The sequence below is a fragment of the Anomalospiza imberbis genome, chromosome 16, assembly GCF_031753505.1.
Source record: "Anomalospiza imberbis isolate Cuckoo-Finch-1a 21T00152 chromosome 16, ASM3175350v1, whole genome shotgun sequence".
NCBI classification, from domain to species: domain Eukaryota; kingdom Metazoa; phylum Chordata; class Aves; order Passeriformes; family Viduidae; genus Anomalospiza; species Anomalospiza imberbis.
Window position 1 is genome coordinate 10,621,609 of NC_089696.1, and position 25,892 is coordinate 10,647,500.

A 25,892-nucleotide genomic window follows, 5' to 3' on the forward strand; every position below is an offset into this window, starting at 1 on the left:
CCAAAATATCTTGAGGTGAATAAGAAATGAGAACCGCACACACTGGAATTAATCCTTGGCAATGTTTTCTATGTGCCCATTTTTTCACACCTAATCCAAAATTCACTGAATTCAGAAGATTTGTATTCTTTATATTTGGATAAAGCCATTATTTATGAAACATACTTCTGCTTCTGAGCATGCTCTGATTAAACACAAAAACACATCCACATCTCACAAGGAACAAATAGTCAAAGCAATCATTTTACAAGCTGTATTTACAAGATCTATGCAGTCAACACCAAGGAATATATAATCCCCTTTCTGCAATCAGGGTCAACACACACATCAGAGGGACAGAAAACTAAGATAAAATTGGGAGTGCATAAATTTTCATTGCACAGTTTAGCCAGAAACTAGCTGGACAGAAGTTCATTTGATTAGGCTTGTTTTAAGGCACTCTAGGAAATAGGTGGGTTTTGGACAGGGGAATCTGAGCTGTTCTATAAGAAGCTGTTCTACCTCCCTTTCTTCCCTTCTCACAAAAATTCCATTTTTCCCCCCAGAACACTGTTGAAAAGCAAACACAGCAGAGCTTCCACTTTGACACCTGGAAGCATAGGAGGAACATAAACCCCAAATAAACAGCCATGTTGGATAAAACAGCATCCAGAGGGCTGCAAGCAACCAGTGCCCAGTGCTGGCAGAAAGAATCACACTGCCTTGCCCTGCCATATCCAAAATGACTGATAATTGCCTCCTACAAAAGCATTTGAGTTGCACAGAAACGCTCTCCAAGCTGCAGAGGGGGTGTGGGTGTGGGGCTGCCTGGAGCTGGAGCCCCCTCCATGGACCCTCTCCTTTCCTCACTCACTTCATGGGGCTGCTCTCCACTGGCAACTGCTTTTCAGAGCTTCTGGCTTTTGTGAGTTTTGAGCATAGTCATTAAAAACTTGGACTAAAGCTACTGCCCTTTTGCCAAGCAGATCTGTGTGTGAGGGTAGTGTCACCGATGGAGGTATTTGTTTTGAAAAATCAACCTTTCAAGCTTTTATTGCACAGCGAATAATTCAAACATCACATATCAAATAGCTCAACAGAATACAGGTGGAACTTTATTCCTATTTACTCCAGTACTACTCCTCTTGTAGCTTAAGCCAGGGGTGAAATCTGAGACTTCTGGATTTGTTTACTGGCTGAAATGAACATTTAGATGTTGGTTTTATCCCTAGAAAATAGTCAGACAAAATGGTGAAATTAGCATCTCCTTTAAAACTCCGTTCTTACATAACTCCAGAAAGCAGCATGAATACCTGGCTTACCCAGATTAATTTTTCAAGTGTATAATTTTATTTCTGCAATAGCATGCAGTGTAATATTGTTTAATGCTGTAAAATAGCATTCTCAAGATGCTGAATTATTATCAACTACACCTTTTGCAAATTTAACCTAACTCGCTCTAGAAATTTCACCGAGGTAAAACTCATTAGCAACGAAATATTGTCCCAGAAGTAATTAACAATATTATTGATAACAAAAAAGATTACAATTACACTTTCTGGATGTCCAGTCTGCAGCAATAAAAACATGCCATAGAAATAGAATATGGCAAATTACTGTTTTTCAGAAATAGCTGAAGAGATTTGTTAACACAAAAATAGCACTTATTTTAATTCCTTTAATATAAAATAAAAGCTGCAGTGTTTTTCAGAAACAGAGATCCAACAGCAGCACCTGCCAAAGCACTTCACTTCTGTATGCCAAATTCACAGGCAGGAAATCTTTAAACTCACTTAACTTCACAATTTTAACAAAACAAGGGCTAAACTCATGCCAGATCTGAAAAAAAAAAAAATCTAAATCTGGTTCAAGTTCAGAGAAATAATCACATTTGATTTGTTTGCACTGAAATATTGCCTTTGACTCAACTCTCTTGTGGTGTAGATGGTTATAAATTTGAAGCCTCAGGAGGTTTTTACGGTGTCATCCTTTTTAAACACTGATATTCTGCTTTGCAATACTTTGCCCCAAAATCTCACAAGCTATAATATTCCTAACCACAGAGTCCATTCGAGGGGATGCAGTTCTTAAAATGAGCCGCTGTTAAAATTCCTTGTAACTGGATCAGGGTATTTGGCAGTATCAGCAATAACCAATAAACCCAGCCAAACCATTCTGACAGAAATCTGGGGTTTTGACCAGAGTGAATATTTATGAGACATGCGCAGTTTTCTTTTAAAGGAGCTTTTCTTGGAGGGAGAACTTCTCCTGATTGCTTTTGGTTTACAAAAACAAGAAGTTGACATTTTCTGCAGGAAGTACAGCATTTTCTGATTAGCTCTAATAGCCACTTTTGGGAGCTGCTGCAATTTATCCCAGCATTTGAAGTAGCTGAGTGTCATTAATTGCTATCCACCAGGGTATTCAAGGCACTTGGTACCTGGTAAAGATGAGAGCTAAAAATCAAACTGCAGGCCAGGACTGAGCAAAACACTTCAGCACACGAATGAGGGCTGAGCTGAACACAAATTCTGCAAATTGTTGACCTGCTATTGTGACCTGGAATATATAAACTCTGGAAGATGTGTCAGACCAAGTGCTAGTTTAAGTATCTGATAGCAAACCATGTGCCCATTATTTGATTTTCTAGTTTCAAAAGCAAGGAAACATTCTCATACATAGAATTTTCTGCTGTAAAGTTTTCCAATTTTTCCCCTGTAGCACTGTCTTCTCTCTCTTCATGTTTCTCAAAAATACTCCCTCTAAACTAAATATATCTCAGTCTTATATTAAAAACACATGATCTTGTTACACTGATAAACCAGATCTTGATAATGCCCAAGCTGCAGTAATATGTAATTCTTGCCAAAAGAGTCACTTATTTCATTTCCCTTGCTCAGAGATATGCTCTCTAAGTCAGCTTCTGATGGAAACAAATGAAGGCAATGATTTGCCTTGAATAATAAAGCACCTGCAGCTTTTTGCAGCATTTAGAACGATGCCTTATCATTAGCAGAAACCCTTAGATATTCTGAGCACCCTACATGCCTGGCAGGTAGGACACCAGGTCTGTGTCATTTACCTCACTTTCTCATCATTTTCCAATAACAAGAACATCAAGGATGCAGCATATACATCACCTGCCCAGGAGTCTGGATTTACTTTAGACAGTGACCTCTGAATGAGTCCCCTTTGCTCCCCAGATGTCAATAGGAAAGATTTTCTTAGACTTGAATCATGTAGAATCTATAGAGCAGCTCCCCTTTGTGGGTCTGTGGTGGGAGCCGCTCTGTGGCTGGGCAGAGGTAAATGGTAAATGCCAAATTCAGCAAGGATTTTAAAGGCAATTGTACACCCCAAGCTGGCACAGCTTTGAAGACAAACTGTCAGGTTTGCCTTAGTTCTCAGCAATCCCAGAGAGGTAAAACCTACACACAAGTTCCTGTGCAGACTGAGCACGAAGCAGCAATAACGCTCTGGAAATGGCTGTGGGGCTGTGCCAGCCAGCTGATATGGGAACTGGAAGCAGCTTTTTGTGTAGTCATACAGCAAGCAACTCAACTTCATCCAGAATAGATTAACTCATTACAGAGAACCGGAGAATAAATTGCACAGGAATGAGTGAGGGATTTTCAAGGGAGTTAATGCACTCTAAAACACCACGAAGCTCCTGCATAACTAGAAAGGATGAATTTGTAGCAGCATAATTTACAATTTACAAAGTTCAAATAATTACACATGAATCGCTAAAATATTCATTAAGGGAAAATCCCTTTACTTTCTAGAATAGCTTTAGTTTTTCAGCTATTCCACAAACACAGCCAGGTGAACCAGTTACTTGTCACCACCATTCAAATCACTGGTGATCTCTTAAGAAATAAAACCCCCATCCAGTTATTAGTGTTTCACATGGTTGTAACTTTGAGTCAGCATTTGCCCTAGCTGCAAACTCACAACTTACAGCTCCAGTGCAAAGTTAATACTAGATCAGTTACTATAATTAACAAAATCAATAATAGGCTAACAGTAATGCATTTTTTCCTCCTGAGATAAACCATGCTGCATTCACATAGCCCTAAACTCCAAGAGAGCCACAGCTGAACGCAACAACATTAACATCAAGCTGGTTCAGGGCACCAGGGCGAGCACAGAAGAGATTTTTATCACCACTTACAGGACTCCCTTTCCCATCTCAGTTTTTTGCTTAGGATGGACAGTTATCAGAGCACAAAAACTGACAGAGCCGTGCCCATGTTCCCATCCCTCCCTGCAGCCTCACACAGCCATGCCCTGTTCTCTGAAATGCCACCAGCCCATCCCAGCACACATCCAGAAGGGGCTGTACCTGCTACTGATTTTAGCAGGATGGTAACTACATTTGGTTCCTGTGTCCCTGAGCATCCTGCACAGTCTTCTCTTGTCCTGTCCTCTGTTTATTTTGGCTAAGACACTGCTGCCTTTAATTTCCTCATGAAATTAAATCCATGAAAGGATATTCTCAATTCCTCTGCTCCCGCTCACTCCCCCTTCCAAGCCCCTGCTCCTTCCTGGCAGCAGGGCTCTGCAAACATCACAGAGGGCTCTGACTGCCCCACCAGTCCCAGGCCTGTCCCACCTGTCTGGAGGCTCCTCAAGCCAGTTCTACATTTGCTGCATGCCTGTGCATCATCATCCCAGCCCACAGCTGCTCTCTGCAGTGAAGGAGGACAGCAGCCCAACCTCCTCCTTGGCAGGGAGAGGATTTGCTGAGGACAGGAGCAGTGCTGGACAAACACAACCAGTTCTCCCAGACAGATCAGGGCGACTGGGGAAGTGCCAGCAGACACAAAGGAGCAACAATGTGCAGGCAGCATGACACTGCTGTCCCCTGGTGAAAAGCTGGTTTGGTAATCAGGAGATGGCTTGGATTTATTTGCACCTTCAGTCAGGGCAGGGGAGAAAATCGGGGAGCTGGTGTGCAACAGGAGTAGAGGGAATGGCTCCTCTCCTTGACACAGTGACTGGGAGCAGCCACAGTCATGCAAGGAGGTGAGAGAAACCCATGTACACCACCCACACCATGGTCCCTCCTTTGTTCCTCTCTGAAGGAACACTAGTGCTTGAGATGTCACCTAATACGTGTCCTCAACCCCTCAAATCTATTCCTAGCAGATGTTTCTCCATCCCAGCCTTTAAAAGCTCTCAGGGTGGAGGCATTTAACATCCTTCTTGGTTAGATTGTACATAAAAGTATAGAGATTTTAGATAACAGCATGCAAGCTGCTACAGCAAGTTTTGCAAGCCTATTAATAGCCTAGCACAGGGCTATTATCATTTTCCAGTAATAATAGGAAATTCTGATTGAATATGTGCTGCCAGTGGAAAAGCTGGAAATCAGTAAACATAGTAAGAGCAGGCTGCCTCTGCAAGAGCACCAGGCAAAGGACTGCCACAGGGAAAGAGAGAAAAGCTTGAAGAAAAGCATCAGAGAGAGCAAGCTCTGCTAAGCCCTCTGGAGTTGCTGTGGGAAAGTCTGCCCTTCCTCCCAGGGATCCCTGCAGTAGTTTGAAGCCAGTGGGTAACAGATGATCTAATGGCTATTGCAACGAGAGCAGAAAGGAGAGGAAAGGCAGAGAGGAAGAGATTATTTTGAAAGCTTTGCTCTCACTAACAAGGGTTTTCTTCTTCATGGAAAGTATTGCATCATCTTGGGCTTCTTACACAACTGGAGCTTTCTGCACAACCTTTCAGACTGTAGTTTGGGTTTATTCCCATGCAGTTTCACATGTCTTTGACACAACCTTGAGGGCTTCATTCTGCAGCAGCCTGGTTCCAGGAACTGGCTTGGCTGAAGTTTGCCATCTGCAAGGGGTTTCTCAATTTCCTTCCACAGGCCTCCTCCAGACTGTGTGCTGAGGTTAGTTACCAAACACATGCAAATTTTACAGTCCTCACATTGCTACCTTGCCCACCTCCCCTTCCCCCCCCCGCCCCCAAGGGGCTTTACTCTTGCATTAAAGCTCTCCTGAGAACTGTGGTCATCCATGGCTAACCAACTAAAACCAAACTATGGTTTTCCATGGCTAACCAACTAAACCAAACATGATCTGAGATGCAAACGCACCACTTCCATGAGGAAAATGAGAGCTCCTGGGTGTGGCATTCACATTCTTTGAACAGAGAGACATAATTCTCTCTCTTAGGGTTTTTTCCTGAAGCACAGAGAGAAGAGCAAACAATTCTTATCTGTGCCTGTGTTTGTGCCCATGTGGAATGTGGTATGGAGATTGTTTACCCAAGGTGATGGTTGTTTGGATTCATTGACCAATTGGATCCACAGCTGTGTTGGGACTGTCGGGAGAGAGTCACAGGTTTTCTAGTTAGTAGTTAGTGATAGTTCTTGGTAGTGTAAAATGGTGTAAATAGGTATAGTGTAATATAGTTTAATAAAGTAATTAATTAGCCTTCTGAAATCATTGGCAGTCAGAGCTCATTCTTCCCAGGTGCTGGGGGTCAATTATCCGATACCTGGGTAACGCCCAGAGGCTGTGCTACCCCATCCCCGAGCCACAGGAATCAGCACTCATTGTTAAACAGCAGTGGCCCTGCTCTCATCCAGGGCAGGACACCCCAACCTGTGTTCAGTTTACCCTGACAAAGAGCATCTTTCAAAGTGCTGCAGACATGAATTGTGCATCTCTTCCCAGTCCTTCACATGGGTGTTTCATCCAAGCACAGACACATCCTATAGGACTGTCTTAAAAAACTCTAATTTTCTGAACCAATGTAACAACAATCAGACAGAAGTAGCAGGGTGCAGAGCAGCCCTGTACTTGTCTCACTGCAGCCACAGCACAGCAGGGCAGAATTCCATCCTTCAAAGACAATACAGCCATTATGTGGGCAGGAGTTCAGGATATACTGGAAAATAACCACATGGAGAAAACACAGTTCCAGGGCTACATTTGTAAACATTGCTGGCATCTAGAACCCAGTCAAACCTCATCACAATTCATGCAGTCACGCCAGAAGCTAATCATCACCCTCACTATTATTTTTAGTGGTTCCCAAGTGATGACTGTGCATGAGCAACATAGTTCTGAATTATTTATGGTGCTCAAAACACCTCAACAAAAATGATGGCCCTTCTTGTGTTCATGCTGCCTCCTGGATTAGTAGAGTGAGTGGAAATTAGGATTAGGAGCAGTAAATGGAAAGAGTCAGGAGAGAGGTTACAATCCAATTTTCTTTGTTAGCAGGCCCCTTGGTTTTGAATTATGTTTTATTTTTCACACATCAAGATTCACACACTAGACTTCAGGAGATCTGCACTCAATTTCCAGTCCTTCTACAAATCGAATACAGCTGTGACCAGGACATTCTCTTTCTCTAAGACTCAGTTTGCCACATATGAGAAAGAAGCTAATTTTCAAAATATATCACTGAGAATAAATGAATAACATTTTAATTGCCTGGATATTATTGTGCTGGTATATGTGAGCAGAAAAATAGCTCAAGACAGTGTTCATGTAGAAAAGGTTGTAAGACAAACCAGCTTTCTAGATCAAAACAAGCGAATCTAATTTCAAATCAGAAATGGTTTTATATTTATTTAATTATCTTGCCATCAATGCTTTAACTATTTTTTCCCCCAGAGGGAGGATGTTCAGTTTTCTGGAGTGATTTTACAGATGCCTCTTTTAAGCCTTAATTTCTCTGAATGAACCAGCCAATTTCAGGACTAAATAATATGGTTACAATTGTCATTCATTCAGAGAAGCAATTTAATTTTGATCAGGACCTACCCCTCGGCTTTGAATTCAAATTAAGATAGGCCACAGATTCTGAATGTAGTTATTGCTAAAATGGAAGAGATCTTGCTGAACACAAGAGACATGTGGACTCCTACCATGCCAAAAATTCGTGTCAGATAGATAGTACTTGAAACACAATCCTCATTAAAATGGATCACAGCATTCATGTTCTGGAAACACAAAGAATAGAGACTAATGGATTAATCCATGGAGAGTGCCATAATGATCTGTACCTTGTCCTTGGTAGAACAGCCTTCCCACAATCCTCCTTCCTTCATTCAAATTCTAACAAACAAGATGCTCTAGCTGAAAAGAATTCACTGAAATCCAAGCATCCAAAAATCCTAAACATGTTTCCATCCAGCAGCATGGTGTGACACAGGTAATGACACTTTTGACTTTGCTCCAGTAAATCCAAAACTGCCTTATCTTTTAATACCTTCCTGAAAGAAAATATACATCTGAAAAATATGTTTCCAATATCTATATTAGGCATATTTTAATAAAACTACACCATAAAAATAAAAAGCCTGCATCAATAAAAAGCCTCAGTTGCATAACATTAAGCATTTGTGATTAGGTGGAATCAAATTTCCTTCTTTCCGACTGTAGTGGTTTTTAAAAAAAAATTTCCAGTGATAGCATTTATCATCATGTACCTTTCTGAAAGGAGAATACACTGACTGGTTCACTGTATTTTAAAGCTCCTGTGATATAGCCAGGAATTACACATTTGCATGTGAAAAGTTCTGCAGAGGAATGCTCTTATGCCAGTAATTCTGTGATTGTCAGCCCAGTGACCTCTGAATAGGCATTATACACATCTCTGCTACCTCAACAATCATCTGTCTTAAATATATCCATCACAGACACAAGCTATATTTAGAGATCAACTTCAAAGAGATCACAAAAGGGATTAAATAACCCAGCCTTTCAATGGCAGGGGACTTGACACACTGATGTAGGGATCACTTTTGGCCCAGTGCTCCATATTTCATTACCCCTGACCATGGAGGTAAAAGTCAATATCTGAGCTGCTCTACAGCTGGGATTTCATCCACCTTTCTGCTTCACTGCTAGAACACAGAATTATGGGACCATAAGGAACGAGGAGAGGTCACGGGGGTCACACAGATACAGCACTGATCACAGGTGTCATCTGTGATCTAAAGTTAACTATTTCCAAGGAGAGAGGCTCCACAACTTCACTCAGGACTTCCCCTGGCAAACCCTCCCTGCAAGGGATGCTTTTCTCCTGCCTGACTTGAACTTGCTCTAATCACTGTAGTAGCTCCACACTTACTCATTCCTTCCTCCTAAACAAAAGCTCTATGCAGCTAGAGGTCTACTGGGGCAAAGCAGTATCTGTGTTGTAACTAAAATTGCAGTTTTCAAATGAATATTCTGATTTCTTTTGCCCAGAAAATAGTGAGCTACAGCAATTCATTTTCAAAATACTAAGGGCAATGAAGAACTGTTCAAAGATTGCAGCACTACAAAGGAATGGGGCCTTCCAGTGCCTTGCCTGGCAGGAGGAATACAGAATTTATCTGAGCAAATGCAGCTTCAAAAGAAGAAATAAGCCCTTAAAGTCCTGTTGATTTTTCTATAGAGGTGGAATTAATTAATTGCATGAAAAGGAATTGGAGTTTTTACCCCTCTTTCCTTGCCAGTAGAGATGTTTTAAGAAGCCAGGCAGGAATAGTCAGCTGGGTGTAACCCTACACAAATCCTCCCAACCTTTGCATCATTGCTGCTGCCACCAGGAGCCAGTGCTCTCTGGGGTAACGAAACAGCTCTTGGTGGGGGATAGCTGTGGGAGAGGAGGGCTCTGCTCCACCATAAAGCTGAAAGGAATCTCAGATCCTGAAGACTGAAGGTCCATCCAAATGACCCAACAAGATTTTGCCAGATTTTTTTATTACACTGCTCACACCTGTCCATAGAGATGATAAATAAGATTTCACTGTGTGAGGCACCTAACATTACACCATTGCTCAAAGGCAGACACTGGTTTTTAAAGAAATATTCTAGCTCATCCTCTTATATTTATTTTTGAAAGAGTGAATTTTAGTGGAAGAAACTTCTGAGTGCAGCACAAGACAAGGAATCACAGCCCCAAACAGGGATTTCATAATTTAGAACTGTTCCACATGGCTGCCCATTCAATACATAGAATTCATTATCAAATCCCAGCCCTGCTTGCTCATTGTCTTGTTCCTTGTATGGGTTGGATTTAATTTGAAATGTTTTTTAAATGGTCACTAACAGCATTTAAATATGAACCTGTAGAAGTTTGGTTATGCAAAGTTCAATTAATAGTCTACGTGTCTGTGTAATCTGAAGACCTGATTCCATCCCAACACCTGTTTTATATTTAACAGCAGGTCACAGCCACAAAGGTTGATGCAATACCAGCATAAAACAAAATACTGTGTGAATATTCTCCCTCTGTTGAACTACTAGCAGATGAACTATTAATCCCATGATGAAATTAATGGGGCACTTCTATGATTTTACACAAAAAAAAATCCAAATGGCCTTTTCTTTTTGTTCATAATTTCTTTTACATTTCATTAAGAGTGCAGAATTATTATGTGTCTTGCCTTGAACTGACACTACTCAACCCCCAAACAACCTTTTTAATATCTGGACCATTTATTCCCTTAATAGTGAATTTTCCTGAAAAAAGTTTCCATTACAGTTTTATAAATCTCATAAAAATTGCTGTATAAACTTGGAGAGCCAACACCAGAGCAAGTTAAAGAATGGGTAAAACTACTTTGGTTTCTGGTTACTTTCATCACTCAAGGACAGGAGGATAGTTTAGCCTTGCCTGACCCTCCCCAGTGAGTGCTGCTGGTGTGGGAGGCAGTGACTCTGTAGAGTTTTCTCTCCTGGCAGGTACTGGAGCCCAAAGGACCAGCCTAACCTTGAGGTTTGACACATCTTGCAGCCCTCACTCCTCTGATACTCTGAGAAATGCTGAATCCAAGTGATTGGAAATAATCACTCCCTCAATGAAATCGTAAATTCACAGAGAAAATGATGCATTGTATTTAGAAATCATTGTTATATTTGGCTGTATACATACAAATGAAATTCTAGTCCTCCATGCCAGAGGAAGAATATCTGAAACAAAAACCTGATGGCATTCCCCCAATTTCTGTCCTTGTTAGTTGCTGTTGCTTACACTCAGCTGACACACTGAAAGTTTGTCCACACTTACACATGAACCAGCACTGTTACCTTAAAAAAACAATGCAAGAAGTGGATAAAACTTAACCTCAACAAAGCACCTAATCAAATAGTGAATTTCACTGTAAATTGAAATAGCCAATCCAGCTAAAATACACAAGATTGAAGTGTCCTGCAAGCACAATACCTGTAAAGACTGGAGATGAATATATTCAAGGCAAAGTCAGAAAGAATTAAGCCAAGGTTCTTCTGAAATTGAAATTGAGTGAACTGGTGCAAGTTTGAGGAAAGTTCTTGCCAATTTCTGTCCACCTGTGGAATTCACTATGGGCAAAAATGCCTGAGATATTCTATGTGTGATTGTGTGATGGGATGAGGAAGATATTCTGGACCAGCAGCTCCTCAACTGCATCACTGAAAAATAAAGTGAAGGCAGTTTATTCAAGGCATCTTTCTTATTTTTGGGTATACCTGGAAACACAGAAATCACCTAACAAAAGCCCTACATATTCCCACCTGTTGAAATAAAGTTCCAGCATCACACTTATAAAATATCTGAAGAGCAGAGCAGGAGGCAGTGCTGTCTTCAGAAATGTAAAACGTCATAGAAACAGGAACTCAGGCTGACAGCTAGCTGGATTTGCTCAGTGTTCAGAACATTGTGGTGGAAACAAAGGGAATTAAGAGCCCGGGATTGTCTTTGATTATTATTTTCCAAATAGAGCGTGAAAAAATAACACAAAAGAAAAATTCATTGAGAAAGATGCAACATTATCAGTTTTGGATCAAAGTCGTTGTATGGCTAAAGCTAAATATATTATTTCAAACTTACGGTCAGTGAAAAGAGCTCAAACACTCTTTTTGTTGTAGTTACTCTGCTCTGTTTTTTGTTCAGTACAATTGTACTTGTTCAGTGAGGATTTTTTAATAACCTCATTGAGGGGTTTTGCAAAAGTTACATCAAAGGGGTAACCTGACATCTAAATCAAAAAGATTTTGGAGTATGGAAAAAGAAAAGCTTTTTTGACAGCTACTGTTCTGACAGACAAAAAGAAGTCAAATATCACATATCACTCATGCCCTGCAGTCTGAAGTTTAAGGCTTAAGCTTCAGCCTTCACTGTGCCTGGCTCACTCAGCCTGGTGTGTAGGAGCAGCTCCCTTTGAATTCAGCCAGGCTCAGCCTGGAGCTTTGGGGTTTAGTGTGTGCACAGCCCCTTCTGGCTCATCCCAGCACTGCAGATGCCAGTGGAACATGGCAGTCAGAGCTGGAGTCTTAACAGCAAGTTTTAAACTGTTCCTTTTAATTCTATTTTTAACTACTGTTTAAAATTCATTGCACTGCAGATGGGAAGCAACTTGTTCTTTTCATCAGACATCCTGGACTACCAGCTGCTTTGGTGCTCATCCCATATCCCAACCTCTCCTGTCCAGCCACACATCTGATCCCAGACTCACTGGGGCAGTTGTGTGAAATTTGGGTGTTCAGCCTTCTTTTCTCCACTAGAAACCCTCTTTCCTGCTGCAGTGACACCACAATGAATACTTTGTGGAAACTTTGGGAATATATTGGGAAGGTAGGTGCCCTAGGACTCTTTAGACATTGCCCCAGCTTTCTTTCACTTTTCAAGTGGAAGCACTTCCTTTGCTTCCTTTGTAGGGATGTTCAGCCCACTGCACAATTGTCTAAATCCCAAACAATTGTCTAAATCCCAAAGTCTCTTTACCAGTCACAGCCACCCAGCTCAGAATAAAAACAAAACAAAACAAAACAAAAAACAAAACAAAAAAAAAACCACAACAAAAAACCACCAAGAAAAGGCTACAGAGTCTCACATCGGAACACAGGAGATAAACCTCTAATTACAGACTGAGCTGGCAGAGAGAAATCAGCAGAATGGGAGAAGTGCACACAAGAGTTACTGTCTCAGCTACACAAGGTTGTAAAAGGCAACTGGCCTTTCCATTCCTTCCTAAATTATATCAGCAAATATTTAGTCTTTTTAAAAACTCAGCGGGTGCCCAGCAGGAAAGCAAGAGGCAGCAGCACACAGGTTAATGTGCTGCTGGTACAGCTGGGCCAGTGCAGGATCTGTTGCTGTCCAGTTCATGCAAACATCTCAGGCCACACTGGCCACCATCACACATGGATAGGAAGGTAAAATATTTATTCCACAAGATCAGCTCTTTATTCCACTCAGCTAAATTTGATTTCAGACACCAGAAATGCAAGGCAAGGAAACCATTTCCAAAGCAAGGGAAGACATCAAGCATTTGAACTGCAGTGGTCTTGTATCATTGAGAAATGGGCTTTTTTAGTGGTGGAACAATATGACAACAGCAGAGCCTATCTGAATCTTTGCAGATATGTACGTAGGTAGCCATAAATTGCAATATATTCTGACATTCTTTACCAAATACAACATTAAGGTGACAAATTATACTAATACAGTATGATTTCAAGGTGTATCCACATTTGCAGCATGTGTAAATTTCTCAAATAGAATCCGATGTTTGCTAATATGGTACAATCTAAGTTAATAAGATCAAATTATGTCTGATCATACTACATTAGTAAATGTCACATCAAATTAGTCATTTTCAGAATTATAATGAAGCGCAGAAAGCAACCAAAAATAACTTTTCCAACACAAGTAAGCAGTGCTGAAATTGAAAACTGAGCTAAATACCAAGCACTCAGAGCATGCTTTTTGAATGCAAGATTTGTCAGTTTTCCTTCTCAGTCTTATTCCAGAGAGCTCCCATGCAAGATGGAAATCATGGTCACAGTCGAGTCTTGTCCTAAGGTCACTAATAGGAACTGGAGATAAGGTCATAAATTAAGTAAAGATGGCATTGCCACTGAAAGGCTTTCAGTCAAATTTCAGCTCCCATGCAAGATGGAAATCCCATGCAAGATGGAAATCATGGTCACAGTCGAGTCTTGTCCTAAGGTCACTAATAGGAACTGGAGATAAGGTCATAAATTAAGTAAAGATGGCATTGCCACTGAAAGGCTTTCAGTCAAATTTCAGTGGTTCCAAGTAGGAAAATCCATGAAAATCCACTGAACAGAAATTTTGAAAGAGAAAGCACCTTGAACAGGAAGTTGCTTAAACAGTTATTAAACTTTCCTCTTTTGAAGTGTATTATCTGAACCACTGTAATTAGCCAGACCTTGTAAGATTTTATTTTTCTTCTCTCTTACTGAAACCTGCCAGGTGCACCTGTGGTACAACCCCATTTATTTGCAAGCATACAGAGTCTGGTTTCTTTGAACACAGCTAGAAAAACAAACAACTTCTTGGCTCAGGAATCCCAGAGCCTGCCCTCAGCACGTTCCTCAGCCCAAGCTCCCTGGCTGTATGCTGGATTCCAAAGCCACAGCTATTTTTTCCCATGTTCTTCCACCAACTTGGAAAGCTTCCTACAGATTTCCTTCCTGTCCCTTCACCTAAAGATGGGGAATATTTCTTGAAATGCCCACATTAAAGCTGACCTGTCTTGTGGCAAAGGCTACTCAAGTAGGGTGTCCAGAGTCTCAAAGCCTACTCTAAAAATAGAAGGCTGATGTCAGTCCTGTTGAGTCTCGGGGATGTCTCACACACAACCTTTCACAGGGATAAAAACCTGGCAAGTGGCAGAAGCAGAAAGAACAGAAATTTTAGAGAAAATCCAGCAGTCCCATATTCATTGGGAACATGTGGAACATAATTTACATGTGAGACTACAAGGAAAAGAGGAAAACAAACAAACACCCCCAACAACAAAAACCCCCAAACAAACAACCCCTCCAAAACCAAGCAAAAAAAAAAAAAGATCAAGAAAGAATTTTTTCCCTATGTCAACAGTTAAAGCAGAGTCTGAGATTTCCCCAAGTCATTGTGTCGACTCCAAGACACATTTTAATCCCTTTTGATGAACTAAAAGACACTGGAAGCGAACAAATGCTTGAGAAATTTAATTTCTATCCTTACTACATTCAAATATAACCCATGTAACCACAGTTATCTAAATCTTCTGGGTAAGCCACCTTTATGCCCAGTTGAATAAATTAGTGCCAGCTGCAAGCGAGAAGCATTATTCTGTACAGTGCTGTGAAAAGGGAAGGCCAAAGAAGTGGTGAACACCTAAGTTATCAGTTCAGGGCTGGGTTTTTTTAAGACTGAAAAATCACACTAAACAAGATGTCCAGTGTTGGAAGGATTTCTAGCTACTTTCTCAGAAGGTGGAACATATGTTCAATATTGTGACCTGTAGGGTTTAATATTAATTTTCTTGACTTAGCATACACTGGCATATGCTTCAAAGAGCACTTTTTCCCACAATGACTTTACCAGCCCCTGTTGCTCATGACTTTTGTTTATTTGCTTGATATTTGTTTCTTTTTAATCCAAGCTGTCTGCATGAATTTTAACAGAATTATGGGTGTTTACATAAGGCAGTCTGTTCAGGGACAAAGTTGTTGATCCCTAGAGAAAGCATTGTTCCTATCCTGTCTGTATTTCAGCAGATTAGGTTTAAACCAGACCTATCATCAAAATACACTCACCAGCACACAAGCTTTACATGTGTTTTAGTTTGAATGGAATAGTCATAATAGAGCAGCCTTTTGTTATTGGTAATTATGAATACTTCTGTTGGATTCTACAATGCCAGTGGACTAGGAACCCTTTGTTGTGATTAAACTAATGTCTACATTATTCTGCATTTTCTTCTTCTAATCCTTGCTCTATCCTAAAGGATCTTAGCAATGTTTTACTGTCATTCTGTTATGAAACTTGTTTTCCCTTGAGCATGTGGCAATTTCATTAGGCACCTGAGGACTGGGTAAAAATCAAACAATATAAGCTAAGCCAAAGTAAAAATAAAAAGAAAAAAACCAACACAACATTTCTACTTAGCTCAAGACAAAAATAAAAGCACATGGGAGGAGGAGGGGAAAGAAGGAGAAAATAAGGGAAGCATTATTTTTTGCATTGTGTTTAACTCCTTGCTGGCTATTTTGTGGTGGATCTCAGAGGGTGATGTGCAGTAGCAGCAGCTGGGCAGCTCAGTCCTCTGGTGGTTCCCGAGCCCTTCTGCAGTCCTGGAGCAGCCCCTGGCCACTGACTCTGCTCTAGAACTGGCAACAGGGAATGGAACTTTCAGGGGGAAACTGTTGTTTTGGTATGGAGACACAAACTGTATCCTACAGTGACTGTCTTTAGCCCAACCATCTCTACCCTTCTCGCTCCCTCCCCTCCAAAATCTTCCTTTGGGCTCAACTTGGCTTTAAAGGAGAGTATTGCAGAAAGTCAAGTGAAATAGCGCTGGACTGGACCTAATGTCCCAGAATACCCTTCAAATCTTCTCCCAGTGTCATCATCTCAGCTAATACCAGTAAAAAACACAGAGTTGCATGTCACACATCGTCCTATAAACTCCTCTCCCTGACCAAATCAGGCCACCTAGGACAGCACAGCCATCGTGATGGGACAGACTTTTCACTATTTTAGCAGGACAAATAACTCTCCTGCTCATTATATCAAGCCAAACAAGGGGTTCCTTCTCCTAGGACCTGTTAACATGCTTGAGCGTTTTCTGAAAAATTATTTGGTCAGTCATGAGTGTTGTCCCATTGACCACTGAGCTACTCCTGTTACAAACTGGTTCACGTTCATCTCTCAGAAACCCGAGAGCTTGGACATGCAGTGTTTGCATTTCCCAGAGGTGCAATCTGAATCTAGCTGCCATCATCTAGAAGGGGTGTAAATTCAGGAGCAGGCTCGAGCTGCTCTGTGTAACGTCACCGTGCAATCAGAAGTTTGCACGTACGTAGGAGTTCAGCTAATTAAGCACAGCTCAGTGACACCAGCACAGTGAGCAGCACTGCAAAGCTGGCAGTGAGAAGTGGCTTGGCAGAGGAGCCATGTGTGCTAAGGCTGCACGAACAGCATTTTAATCAAAGCCAGGCTTCCACAAGTCACAAGCTCTGGTCTCTTGGCTTTGGCTGAAATCTTGGGTCATTTTCTCGTTACACCCAAACCCATCTCTCAGGATATAATGCTGCTGTGATTTTACATACTAACACGCACACACCCTGGAGAAAAGTAACATCAGTAAACAGCAGCTTCAGTAAATCAAGTTTTTCATACATTAATTTATGCCTACAGCGCACAGATAGTACCACACTGGCCTTTGCTGGGCACAGAAAGAGGGGACATAAATTGGTCATGGAGTGTGCCAGTACAACAGCTGTGACAGATAAAAAAGGAGACTTTGAAGATGAAAATGGCTTAAATAAAACTGGCTTAAAATGAATTATTGCCAAATTAAACTTAATATTTTCTAAGTTTTTTAATAGGGTGAAAAGACAGCAGTAATAGTTTTTCTTTGTGTTTAAGGAATCAAATTTTCAAAGCAAAAGGGATTTAATTGGTCAATGCTTGTTATCCCTAACTGAGTACTGGGCAAGTCCTTGAATTGCCTTTGCTAATTGCAGTTTAAAACTTAGGAGCAGAAATAAGATTTCTCCTGTTGTTTATAAAAATGAGTCATGTTTATAAGCAAGAAAATTAAAACAGGTCTTTGTTCATGGCAGGAAAGTTCAGATACATTTGAAGAGGGAAACATGCCAAACCTTTGCTTTTAATTCCTCCAGGGTTATCCACCCCAAGTGCCTTCCCTGCCTAACCTTTCTGAGAAAAAAATCCCCTCTAAAGTTATTTACAGCCCCTTGGACATGAGAGGTGTCTGCAGGCAGATGGACACGCAGGAACAGAGCAGCACTCAGGGACCAGCTGGACTCCCTGAAGCTCCCAGGGAACTGACAGAGTTTTCTTCCCTGCGAGCACAGTTAAAGCTCTGCACTGGTCTGTATGTCCTGACCAGCCTGGGCAGACACTATGAAATCTCAACTTTATTATCTTCAGCACTACTGAACAATCCATTCCGGTCTCACCTAGTGCCCTTGAATTAAGGGATGTAACAGCCCTTTCATCTTTGCTGCCTAATGAGCAGGCCTCAGTGACCTCCATGAGCCCAGGTGTTATTCTCTGCCTGAGCACATTGCTCAACCCAACAGGACAGAGCAGGCTGGTTCTACTGCTGCCCTGACAGCACCAGGATCCCCAGCAGCACCCTAGGGCTTGCCTGATGATAGGCTGCTGATTTTAAAACTCTGCAGCCACTAAAGTATCTTTCCATTTTAGCACTGGATGAAATGCAAGGCAGGGGTGGTCTTGGAATTAAAAGGCCATCCAAAGCCCAATTAGCCTCCTATTTCTTTGGCAGGGCTAATCCACAGCTGGCCTGTGCCTACAGCACACCAGACAGACAGACATGAGGCTCAGCTCATTCCTTGGGCATCTGCCCCAGGGTGTGATTAAACAGACACATCCAGCATCTGTTTCTCTCTGCAGAGCTGTTCTGCACAGGGCAAGGAATCCCTCTATTTCCCTCTTACACGTGTGCATCAATAATTAATGAGCCCTATTCAGTCAGTTGCTCCTTCCAAGAGACAGAAAACTCAAGATCACTCACTCATTGTTCACACTGTGCAGTGTTTTCAAGGCAGAAACCATATCTGGCCAGAGGAGTTTAAAAAAAAGCCTTCTCCCAGCAAATCTTTGGGGATTTATGCATACCTTATAAAGCTCTGTGATTCTGGGACACTGCTGAAAATGTGCTCTCTGCTTGCAGGAACAAACAGCCAGGTGCCGTCAGCCTCCTTCCCTGCAGGACAGATAAAGCACAGGAGGGCTGCAGTGAATCCCCACTACCAGGACTGAGTCTGCTCTTGGGAAAGCAGCTCTGTGCTTAAACGCTTAGATACCAACGAGGAACACTTACTCAAATACAGAAATCTGGGCACATTTTTGTATAAATCTTTCTGTTGATTTATCTTAACTTATCTGAGATCTATTGTGCTGTTTCATCAGCATTTGTTTCTTTTCCTCCTGTTCCCTTTGGTCTAATCTCCTGAGATGTCTTCTCCCCATTTGGTATTTTTCTTTCATGGAAAAGGCACAGAGAGGCTAAGAAAACAGCTTCACAGAACCAGCATCCAATCCAAAAAACCCTAGGTTTAGAGCACTGCAGCAAAGCCAACTTCTTAAAAACTGCTATTTAACCCAACAACTCTCATATGAGAAAAATAAATAGGAGAGGAAGGAAGCACAATTTTCACCCTCCCCGAAACCTACACAAACTCCAACCTCCACGCAGAGTGGGTTCAGTCAAGCAAGCTTGCTGGAGCAAATTAACTAAATATGTGAGGGAATCCCTTCACCCAGGACAGCTGTCCCTGCCCTGGCACCCCATGGACTCAGGGCACACAGCTGAGGCCCCTTCTGCTACAGAGCAGCACTTGAACCCCTTCCCTGCCAGCCCCAAATGAAGGCTGCAGAGCACACAGGAGGGCAGTGAGACTGATGGCTCTCGATGAAATCTCGTGCAGGCGATAACTATCGACTTTACAGCTGAGCAAGCTCATTTTCCAAACAGAAACAGTTGCCAGACTTTGCTCCTCCCCTGCACAGTGACCACACCACATTCTGGTTTCCCCTTTTGATTTCTAATTTCTTCTTTTCTGGGATTTCATCACCTGGCAATAAAACAGTCTCCAGAGGCTCCTGAATGACTCTGAGCTCAGTGGATCTGCAGCACACAGCACAGAGTCAGCAACTGGTGATTTTGCATTAGTGTGATCGTTCAAATGACAGAGACACTTTAAGGACAGTGGCCCAGAGGTCCCCAGATTTGGTTCAGCCCGCAGGGAGGAGCAGAGGCATGTGAATTGGATTGCTTGGGTAACTTCAGAGGTATTACTGCACGTGCCAGAGGAAAATATCACCCTGACAGCAAGAGTATTGCCAGTAATCACAAAACCCTGGAGGCAGAGGAAGAGGGGATAGGTATGGATGTGGAATGGACCATGCTCTTTGCCCAGATTAACATGCAGGCTGGAAGATTTGAGAAAGGAGATTTCTCCATGAATGTGAAAGCATCTTCTCCATCTTCTGTGAAAGCATTTTGGTCCCTCAGCCTCTATATTTCCCACAGACATGTTTACTTCCAACCTCTGGCCTGAATCTCCTTTAAGAGCCATGTCTCATTCTGCACCACACCCCTGGACATGGGAGGAATTCTCTCGTTTACAGTGGTTTTACTGAAAGGACAAAGAGGCCCATGTGGAACTGCAGAAAAAAGATACTGTAAAAACAACATTCTTACAAAAGCATGGGGCCCAGCCTGCAGCTGGGGAACCAGGGGCAACCTGGTAAACTGGCAAAGCTCAATGGACAGACAGAGCAGAGAAGAAATCATTTTAGCCTCCAAAACCAGCATGTGCTTGTGTATTTATCCACAGGCATTAAGGAGGGTGTCTAGTGCCCCATCAGTGCCACCAGCTGCCACACACTCACTTCATGTGGCCTCAGGACACCTTCACTGCCCCACCACAGAGACAGAGCTGCTCCTGCCATTAGCACATTCCAGATCTGAGCTTGGGCTCTGGTCTGTCCTGCAAGCTCCTGCATGCCACTTGACAGGCGTTTATGCCATCATGCAAAATTAATCCATAGCCTTCTTCCTTTGGACTGGGAAGAACAAGCTCCAGCTCTGCTCAGCACACATCCTCCCTGGGCTGCAGCTTTTATCCTCCATCTGGATCTGTTCACTAAGGAAGCCAAGCTCTGTTAATATATTTTAAAAACACCAAGGCGTGTAAACGCTGCAAGAAATGATTACTGTCTCTCAGTGATCAAGAAGAAATATGTCCTTTCATAAATGTGAACCATCTGACCCCCCCAAAAAGAAAGAAAAAAAAGAAGAAACAAGGGCAAAAACCTGCTATTGCTTAGAGTTGGCTTGATCCTGACTGTGCTACAGAGGCCTGGCCCATCAGGGTGTTGGTGAGGGTCACAGCCTGCTGACCTCACTTAGAGATGTAAGACATGGATGATCCCTTCAGATTTTCAACAGCTGGAATTGCATGGGCTTAAATACTGTAGCCAGGTGGGTGACAATCCTAGAGACTCCCTGACATGTGACTACATGAGAATGATTACTTTAATTAATTTCTGGGTCATTAAAGGGATCAATTCTGGTGTTGTGGCCCATTAAGCAATTTGGTTTGTCCCAAAGCACTTGGTCATTATTAGCTCAGAACCAATAAGGCACAGCACACAACCATAATCAATAGATGCAAAAGAATTTTGAAGGAAAAGAAAGAAAAAGCATGGATTTTGATCTTGCTTAAATCAATAAGCTCCCAGAAATTGGTGGAATTCCCTGATGTAAAATCAATGTGAGCAAGTTCAAAATTGAGTTGTTTTGCTTTGTCAAGAAGATAAAATGGAGAGCTTGGGCTGTACCTTCAAAGAGAGACATTTATAGATTAGATTTTATTTGCAATATCTTCCTCTCCAGAGATTTTCTCCCAGTTTATAACCTTGAAATATCTGTGTTAGGAGTGGAGGGAGGGGGGCAGAGAATAGAAGGCTTTGCACATCTGCCTGAAAAGAACCTTTGGTAGCACTTCAGACCACTCATCGTTCACAAACAAATTTACCTCTGAAACTGATGCTCCATTTAAAACCAGTATTTTCACTGGGACACCACTGAAGGTGTCTGACCTTGATTTCCCATGGTTTTAGCATTAACCTAATGTGTGGCCTGGCCCAAATGTCACCTTGGGGATGTGAATACATTCAAGTGGGCAGCCCCATTGTCCTATTGCCCCTTTGGCCCATGCACTTTGTGCAGTTCTCAGTGCAGGGGCACTTCTGAGTGCCATTAGCATCACACTGTCCCTCTCTGGGCTATAACGCTCCAGAGGGATAAATCCTAGGACAGAGATGCTGGCAGGCTTTAGGGACCTATTGAGAGAAAAGCTGTTTAAGGATATTTGGATGGATCAAATCCATAAAGCAGGAATTTCCAAATCAGACACCAGCATATATACATAGATAAAACAAGCTTTTTTGCTAGTGATCCTTTGAAAAAGTTCCAAGATGGTTTTTGATTACTCAGTGGCAAATATTGAAGCACATTTCACACAGGACTCCTGTCACACTGCAACATGAAATAACTCACAGAAGCAGGCTAGATGTAAAAGGAAAGAAAAAGAACCCAAAAAAGCAAACTTTATTTTCTGACTCCACTATATATACAATAGCAAAAATGACAGTGGATTGGAGGGTGAAACTGCCACCTCTCCAACCACACTGGTCAAACCAACAGTCTATCAATTCTCTCTACCTACAAAGAAGAATGTAAAATAATCATTATTTGCATGAACATACATGAGAAAACTCAGTTGAAATATGTAAATATCAGAAGGCATAGGAACTTTTAGAATAACTTTAAAACTCTCAAAAGAACAAGATTACAGCCTCCAAAATGTAAAAATACACACAGCAGGTAAATGCATGATCTGCTCAGGCTATGCACAAGCAGAAGAGGATTCCCTTACACCTGCAAGTTGGTGAGTTACAGAAACCTATTCTTTCAAGTCCAAGTTCAACAGGGCACTGGAGAAACTGGATTTCACCCCCAGAGTTTGAACTTGTGCTTGTCCACTCATCCAAGGAAGGCATGAGTGAATAATTTGGTCTCCCACTCCTGAATGTAATAAAACCCCTGAGTGTTACAAAGTGGTGATGTACACGTTGATGTCATCATCTGCCACTGCTTTAAATTTCAGAGGAAGATTTTGGTAAAAGAATAAGTTGTTGTGCTGACTACAGGCTCTGGGAGCTCAGTGTACTGCTGAGCCCCTGTGTCAGCTGTCAGAGCCTGGGATCTTCAAAGGGTTTGGGCAGGGGTTACTGAGGAATTACCCTCAGCATGAACCTCTGGGCACTCCATTATTTGACAGTAATTGCCTGTTTCTAGCTGCTACAGCATTTCCTGCATGCAAGAATCCTCACTTCTTAACTGAGGCTTTGCTCATTTACTGGGTAGCTGGGAAGGAGCAGCTCTTAGGGGTACTCAAAGAGCTGCAACTTCAACGCTTTGTTCCCCCTGCAGTGACTTGTTAAACTCCTCCTTCTTCTGTGAGAAAGTTACAGCTCCAACAGAATCTGTCATCACTGATAGCTGGTAATGGTGCTCCTCCGAGCCTCTCTGAAAATCCCAGCCAAAAAAAAGTCATCTCCTTTGGCTATCAACTACTCCATGTATGTACAATGTCAGCCCAGAAGATGGAAACACTAAAAAGGTTTTTTTGGGGGATTTTTTTTTTGTTGTGAAATATGACATCTGTGCCTGCAGCAGTTCACTTTGGAAGCCCTCAGAAGCCCCAAGTGTTCACTAACAGCACAAGCCAAATGCTCAGCAAGGGAATTGACAGTGTGACTCTGAACCCACCTCTTCAGCTAAATCTTGGCTTAGAGGGGAAATATGTGAAAAAAAAAGATGCAGATAGCATAGAAAAGATGCAGATAGCAACTTCACACCAATCCTGCCCACCCAACTGAATATGTGCCCCTGTCCCTGTTTCAACTCTTCTCCAGTTGCTTTTTAATGAATGCTGACTGTTAGGATGGGAAGCACTGTCAGCATGGAATAAAGGGCATGATTAAGAGCACAGACTTTTTCCAAATTATCTGTAAAAACACTGGAGCGTCATTACAACCCTCCAGGGGCTTTGGGCAATTCAATCTCCAACACCATTTACAGCTGTTTTGCTACAGTTACCCAAAGGATGACAGTGACAGCAAGATGTGATGGCAAATTCTGCTCTGTGGACACTCAGGGTGGGGGTCTTTGCCTTCACCTTTCCCCATCTGAGATGGAGAATATTGCTGCTGTGGATTTCATACAGCCAAGAGTGCAACAGAAAGATGGAACATGTCCTGCTTTGAAGGGGGAGACAAAGTTTAGGCACCTTCAGGACTTTTTGTCAGGTATTTCAAAGTGCCAAGCAGTGCATGAAACCAAAGTCTGCCATGAAGCAGAGCAGCAGTTCTGTGGCCTTGCAGAGACATCTGTGACTGATGTAACACATACCTGCACTTTGCAATAGACCTGTGGATTGGTGTTGTGTATGTTTAAATGTTTTGCTTGTTCTCCTTCCCTCCAAGAGAATAATTATGGCCTTACCTTCTCTCATTCATTAAATCAAACCTCATTCTCCTCAATGGAGAGCACTCCCCACTGGATACACTCACTCTTGTGCTGTGACCTTGTCAGCTTAGTTACAGCCTAAAGCAAAATTTTCTGGCTGGCTGTATAAGCTCCTCTATACACAGGGATTATAATGGAAATTGCAATTTTTCCACTACTCTGAGAACCTCCCTACCCTTCGATGGGACTCTCAGTATCCACCAGCCTCTCACACATGTGCCCTGGGGCAGTGTGAAGTGACCACTTCCCTTTCTGACAGCCAAACCTCATGACTCAGTGCAACTGTGTGCTATACTGCTCCACTGATTTGTTTTTATAGAAGAATAATTAATTCACAGTGACTGACATTGTTTTATTTCCAGCCCATCACTGACATCTTGTCTGAGTTACATCATATCCCTCAAATTGCCTATCTTTTTTGGCTGCTGGTGCTCTTTATTCCCTCTTCTTTAGTGTGATACTCATTATAATCTACTCTCTTATACTAAGGCCAAGACTCCTGCTGTGTTTCCAGGTAATGTATTCTTTTACTGAGTGATTCATTGGGGAGGAGAGAGGAGAGAGAGAGGGAAAAGCCTTGAGATGAAAAATATCCAAGTTTCATGATTTCTGAGTCTCTGAAACATTTCCAAAATTCCTTGGTGTTCTGGAGGCCTTTCCCTGCACGATGAAAGCAGTGAGCTTTTGTGTTGTTTGCTTTATTTTGCAATATTTTATGATTCTCATATATTCTGAATTGTGTTGATTTGTGACTAGTTTTTCATCATTACCCCTGGAGGAAATTTCTCTGGAAACACAAGCAAGAAACAACGCCCTGAAGTGAGACACTGCAAATGAGCAGCTGCCATCAGACGATGGATTCCGTTATTTACCCCGTCCTTGCAGAATACCGCAGCATCTGATCACCTCCAAAAATGATAAAGAGAAAACAAAACCACCCTTCTCCCCCTCCTTCCCCTTCCCATTTACCTCCTGCATGATATTGCACAGTGAGGAAGAGCCACAGTCTTCTCCAGCCAGGGAAGTAGGTTCTGCGATTAAAGAGGCAACCATGAATGTAAAACATGTCAGCTCAATTCCATCCTTCAACATATATTTTCTCGGGAAAAAAACCTGCCTGCTATAGAGCATCTGACGACCCTTGATTAGCAGTGAAACCAAAAGAAATTATATATTTAAATCTTGTTAGAGAAGTAGTCTCTAGTCTCTGCCTGTCTCAGATGCAGTCTGTGCAGAGAGGATATTAGCATCTCCCCAGCTCACAGGCAGTAATTGATCCACGTAGATATAGAAACACTCAGATTCTGAGGCCATGGGAGCTGTTGAAATATCTGAGAATGATGACTCCATCTCCTTGCTCTGCAGTTATTCTTGATTTACAGAAATATAAATGAGATCAATTTCTCACCATTCATATTTGATAGCACCTCCACAAAAACAGTAATTTCATTGAGCACTAGAATTCAGGGACCTAATTTCCTGTGGATTTGCATCTGTATGCTGGGAGTCCCTCTGGATCCTCTAATAAGCACTGAATTCATGATACAGCCATTCTCTTAACTGGGCACTAATAGGATTTCTCTTCTTTGCCCAGATGCCTGCACTCATGAAATGTGTTGAGCTTATTCTCCCTACCTGTCTGTCTAAGCAGCCACCAAGGCTCATTTCCACAAAGAAACTGCCTTCACTAATTTAAAACATTCATATCCTCAGCTGCTTTAGCAAAAAGGGTATAAAGCCTAATACAATTAGTTTCAAGCCAGCTTTACTTACATTGGGAAAAAAAATTACACTGCTTTCAGTTCTGATC

The 25,892-nt window shown here is 42.0% G+C and overlaps 1 long non-coding RNA gene across 2 annotated transcripts; it reads right to left on the bottom strand.

Moving 5' to 3' along the window:
- Positions 1–1,016: 1,016 nt before the first annotated feature.
- On the bottom strand, positions 1,017–18,938 carry LOC137483707 (uncharacterized). Of its 2 annotated transcripts, none has more exons than XR_011004612.1 (3): positions 18,803–18,938; positions 18,598–18,685; positions 1,017–3,274 (listed from the first exon to the last, which is right to left on the bottom strand). It is a non-coding gene; the product is annotated as an uncharacterized lncRNA (long non-coding RNA). The 2 variants fall into 2 exon arrangements; XR_011004611.1 differs by lacking the exon at positions 1,017–3,274 and adding an exon at positions 7,216–7,942.
- Positions 18,939–25,892: the final 6,954 nt, after the last annotated feature.